This window comes from Typopeltis vanoorti, chromosome 25, assembly GCF_054136105.1.
Source record: "Typopeltis vanoorti isolate ZY-2024b chromosome 25, IOZ_Tvanoo_1.0, whole genome shotgun sequence".
NCBI classification, from domain to species: domain Eukaryota; kingdom Metazoa; phylum Arthropoda; class Arachnida; order Uropygi; family Thelyphonidae; genus Typopeltis; species Typopeltis vanoorti.
The window spans coordinates 51948180-51954179 of NC_143573.1; the positions used below are offsets into that span (position 1 = coordinate 51948180).

A 6000-nucleotide genomic window follows, 5' to 3' on the forward strand; every position below is an offset into this window, starting at 1 on the left:
GCCTGCAGTTTGGGAAGTGCTGGTGTAGAGTATGTCAGTAATCCATTACAATAAAATGGTGGGTATGCTGTTAAGTATCCTTGTTTTATCCCACAATAAATTAAATGTTAATTCTATTTAATTGATATTGTTAATCAGTTTCAGGTTTCCAAGATAATGATTAGAAAATCATTGCAATTGGATAATCAAGAGTATGCTATATGTAAAAACCCAATATTAACTATTCCTTTCATGTTGTAGCTTTTTCCCTCTTGCTGAGGAAGTCTATATCAGGACATTGGTGAAAGGAATTTTTTGTTTAGTTTGATATCTGATGTCATTCAGTGCCTTATTTATATGCTTATTTTCTAATGATATAAAAGTGCAGTGAATGTATGCATTAATATACATAAATTAAGGAACAAAGAGAAAAGTCATATTAACTCAATTATATGATGAATTTTTATGCAATTCAGTGAAAAGCAATATGAGATGTGAAAGAAACACTCACAAAAATTGTAAATAAATAGTTTAATCAGTAATAAATACGTACAGGAAGAACAATCAAAAACAAGAGGTCAAAATGAGATTCTCAAAGTGCTCAGTAAGAAATATTTTCACCCCTCACAGCAATATAATGCTCACAATGTTTCATATTGTTTATAATGGTGTCCAGGAACTCAGTTGTTAATAACCATTGTTTTGGGGAGGAGTTTTGAGTAAGATAAAAAAAAAATCTACTTAGTCTTAAAGCATTTTAAATTTGTTTTCATTATTTCATGCCCCCAATTGGGTTGCGGCCCACAGTTTGGGAATCGCTGACCTAGAGCATCAGACATTCTCATTACTATTAATGTCAGAAGACCTGGCTGGTCAATCCATATGTGCAGTAGTCTCTTCTTGAAGATATTGGTCCATGTGTTTTGTTTGATGAGGATGAGCATTATTGTCTCCTAGGATATAAATGTCTCCCCTATCACACCCACATATGAATGAACATCAGGGTCAAGGGCTTTGTCTATATAATTCATGGTTCTGCTAGGAGGCACATACAGATTGATCACTATTTTTATATAATGAAACCTGTGGTGAATTCATCAATTAAAAAACACGTAATAACTGTTTAATTCATAAATTTTCATCCCAAGTATCTTGGGACATTATCAGTACAGTAGTTTAAACAATACTAGGAATAACATGCAGTTAGGGCGCATGATTATAATGGAATCCCAATATGCGTGCAGTAACGTGTTATAGGAGTAAATTAAATATAACTGAAAAAAAAAAATAGAATAAAATATATATATATATATATATATATAAAAATAAAAAGATTATTTTACACAATTTCCCATACTTTAGGAATAGTAAGAACATTGTTGTGGTTTAAATTTGGTCTGTGTAGTAGGGCTTAAGCACTTTCTTTATATAAACATTCATATTTATATAAATATCCAAAAATTTTCAACTTAAAAAAAAAACATATAGATTGGTGTGTCCACAGAATGAGATGCCTCTCAAAACCATCACTATTTTCACCAAAGTATCATGGGTATTAGCAGGATAATATGTCTCTGATTTTCTCCAGATCAGAGCATACCTGGGATTGCTTTTTTTTTTTTTTTTTTTAGTAAATTGGGACTTGTCTGAAAACAATACCAACCCATGTTGTTCTTGAGTCCAATTGATGTGGATGCCTGGTCCATTTTAAATGTTTTCTCCTGTGGTTCAGGAATAGGGGCATGCAGACTACTGGTTGCTTAGCATACAGATCACCTTCATGAAGCCTTCTATGCAAAGTGGAGGCAGGTACTAATGTTCCTGTAGCTGGCACAAGGTCAGATCGTAGCTAATTTGGGGTAGCACTTCTGTTTTGGTGAGCAGATAACTGTAGATATCAGTTACCCACCACTATTGTAGCCCATGATCTTCCTTCACTGTATATCTCTGGATACAGTTTATGACTGTTGGAATTGGTTCCACACTCTGTGAACCTTGGAATGACTCACATGTAACCACCTGGCTTTGGCTGGCCTCTAGTCATTTTACACAAATTATGGACTCTACAATCGTGTTATAAATAATTATTTTAATTTTAAGTTGTTTGAACCCAGATATTTGGGATATCCTTAAGAGGATTACAGACAACTCAGCGAATCATATCCAAATTTTTTCGACTTAAAGATCAACAACATTCAAAAAAAGCAACGTACATATTTGAATTCCTCCGCAGTGAACAATAGCAGCCAACCACAAGCCAGTGATAATGACACCCAACCAGAAGCAAGGGTCAACCAATCGAACCACATCCTGAACAATGATGAGCTCGTGGTACTCGGCAAAGGTTTAAACTTTGCTGTGGTACCCAGAATGATTAACGAACTCAATTTTATTTACCGCATAGAAAGAAGCTTAAGATTTATCCCTACCACCATAGCAGATAAAGTACGTTTGGAAACCTCTAACATTTTAAATTTAAATTATACTAAAATTAAATCCGGACATTGAAATTACTAGAGCCGATAAAGGCAGTGGCACAGTTATTCTAAATCGAACTACTTATTTGGAATTCATATTTGCAAATTTAGGGACACAAAACACGTGGTGAAATGATTATTTTACTTATTATTAATAAAATAACACTTGACGTTTTGACCCCTGTGTTGAGGTCATCATCAGAAAGATACATGTGTATAGGAAACCAAGCTACATGCTCTTGCACTCTATAAAGGTAAATTAAATCTGTGATGTTAATTAATATTTTTCTTAGCTTGACCTCTAGTGATAAAAAAAAAAAAAAAAAAAAAAAAAAAAAAAAAAAAAAAAAACTACAGTAAACTCTGCTAAAGTCCTCCTGTACTAAGATTGTTCTGGACTTGTACCATTCAAGTTGCTATTGAATGTGGGGGGGGGGGGGGGGGGGGCACTTCACCAAGTCTGCTTGTATTGAGATTTTTACCTTTGGCTTGTTCTGGTTGCTATAATGGTTGCAAATGGGTCCTCCACATTCTTGGAATGGTTAGACCATCATTTTTGTTGAGATTTGGATTATATTTGAGCATTTCACATGCTTCCTTAAATATCCTCTCAAACCAGGTTTTGGTGCAGTGTAGGAACTTGGTACCTTTCCAATCAGTTCTGTTTGGAAAGGTACCAAGAGACTTATGTTTGGAGTGCATGATCAGAAAGGCTGGTTTTTCCAAAATGGAGGTATTTAATGTGTCGTTTGTATTTGTCCTTCCTAATTGGGATGGTTTTCCTTGTCTCCTCTATGTATGGTAGGTTACATTTTGTGTCCCTAAATTCGTAAATATGAATGCTGATCACCATGTAACCTTAAAAGAAAGAGTACTTATTTGGAAAAAATGAATCTAATAGTCTTGGACAACAGCACATATCAACTAGTTAACTATGACCCTACCAATCGAATAAAAAAGAAAACGGAGAAGCTACTTAAATCAGTCATCACATGGCCTGAAGATACCATTAAAAATTTAATTTCGCACTACACTCATTCTCTCAGAATTTATGGTCTACTAAAGATTCACAAACAAAACACACCACTCCGGCCAATAATCAAAGGTATAGGCAGCCCCAATACTGGAAAAAGATGATTAGTCAGTTTTGACATCTCTGCCCTCTTCACGAATGTCGCAATCAATGACAATCCTTCTATTACAGGATAAATTCCCTCCCGATATCACAGCGGTCTTTACACATGTACTACATTCTGGCTATTTTGTCTGGGCAAAACACTTTCTACCTACAAAAAGAAGGCACAGCCATGGGCTCACCATTATCTCCCCCCCCCCCCCGCCACCACCGCCCCATTGCTAACTTTTACATGGAACATTTTGAGCAACGTGTTCTAGATTCCTCTCTTTTAAAACCCAAAGTCTGTCTTAGATATGTTGATGACGTTTTCGATATTTGGCCCCATGGCTGCTAGACACTTTCCTCAGCCACCTAAACAAACAATATGAACACATACAATTCACAATTGAGATTGAAAAGCAGAACACACTTCTGTTTCTAGATAACTTTCACACGTCTTCCTCCTGGCAGTCTTTCCTTCACTGTTTACTGGAAACCGACAGTAAATCGACACATAACCGGTTAATATATACAGAAAAACTCCTACCAGCACCCAACACAAAAACTAGGTGTCATTAATACACTTAAAAACAGGGCTTTGAAGATTTTCACCAATAAACAAGCACTTAAAGATGAATTAAAAGTTATCAACAGTAACTTCCTAAAAAATGGTTACAGCCAAAATACTGTCAACAAAATTCTGTATAAGACCTCACTTAAAAACAAAAATAAACAAAACTACAATAAAACTATAGCCATTCCATACATTAAAGGGATATCAGACAAAATAAACAGAATACTGCAAAGATACAAGCTTAAAGCCACCTTTAAACCTCCTGCAAAATTAAAGAACTTACTCAAATCATCCAAGGATCCACTGGCCCACCCCAGAGTATGCCGTATTCATTGTACCTGTAATTTGCCCTATAATAGGGGAAACAGGGTGCACAATTCCTATCAGAAAAAAGGAACATAAATGACACATTAAATATAATAACTATGGTCAATCTGGTCTTTCTGATCATGCCCTGAACACTTTACATAGAATTGACTGGAAAAGCTGTTGTTTACATCACACATCACGTATGAATGTAAATTTAAGGAGGCCTGTGAGATTCTTAACAATGATAGTCCAAAAATCCCAAGCATATGGAAGGCACATATTCTACCCACTTAACCTTTCTCCCTAACAGTTAATTTTAAATAGAACCATAGATAATCCAGGATCCTAAATCTAATGCAACAATTGTCGTGTTAAATTAGGACATCATTTTCACTGTAACTAAACTATCTGTATGAAAAAATGCTTCTGATGTTGTCTTAAATAGAATATAACTTTGATGTAGTTAATTTATTTTATTTCATTTATTTATTGTAATTTTATTTTCACTAGAGATGAGGCCAGTAGAATAACCATTGATCAAATCATTGTCTCATCAGCATACTATGTAAAATGTAATTTTAACTGCTCTCTCTATATATATATGTGTATACTCCAGATGATGACCTTAATATGAAGATTGAAATGTCGGGAAATTAAAATAGTTATTTATAACATGGTTGTAGAGTCCATAATTTGTGTAAAATGAATGCTGATCACCATGTAACACTTCAGGAAAAGAGGCTGGCCTCTAGTCTTATGATGGCCACCACCTGAGTTCATCGGTTAAATGTCTTGCAGCCATATCCAAGAATTTTGCTATCATAAAATGTTTTCTTTTCACCCCAGACATGAAATGGGAAAACCACTCCAAACTGCCCACTTTTATGCCATGACTCAATTGTATATACCACTAACAGTGCCACTCAGCATCACTTTACATAATGCAACTGACTTTCAGCTTCCCCTCCCTCCCCTCCAAGCCATCCCGATTTTTCTCTTTGTTCCTTAATTTATGAAAACTTGTGTGCGCACACTGATTGGTTTACATTTCTTTACAAGGGTCAACTTTAAAATGTCTCCAAGGATAGCATCAATGATTGTTGCTTTACATCCAGCTATTGAAGCAGCAGTAATGCAGGTGGCAGCTGATCCGGAATCCATTGCTGAACCATCACAAGATATCTCACAGATTATTTCAATAATTCGGAAATTGTGTGCTGTTGATGCAGGAAAATATGGCATGGAAATGGATAGCACTGATAATGAGTAACTATTGGTTTAATCATTATATTTTGTTATATTATATTGCTATATTCTTTCTTCTGTTGTAGCAGATTGAAAATTTTTTTGAATTTGAGGGATTTTTATGCTAATGTCCATAATAAACATTGATTTTAGTACTTTTTTTTCTTAAATGAAAAAAATTGAGATATTTGATTCTAAGATATATGTAAAAACTAGCTTTATGACAGGGAATGGCACCCAATAACAGGCAAGTTATTACAGTTATTTGCCTATTACTGGGTGACATTCCCTGTCATAAC

The 6000-nt window shown here is 34.9% G+C and overlaps 1 protein-coding gene across 1 annotated transcript in view; it reads left to right on the forward strand.

Moving 5' to 3' along the window:
• LOC150092745 (ATP-dependent RNA helicase A-like) overlaps positions 1-5653 on the forward strand; it is a 337554-nt gene extending 331901 nt beyond the window's left edge. The window contains 1 exon segment of the mRNA XM_090414778.1: positions 5516-5653. The gene's annotated coding sequence lies outside the window, so the exon portion shown is untranslated.
• The last annotated feature ends 347 nt before the right edge of the window (positions 5654-6000 follow it).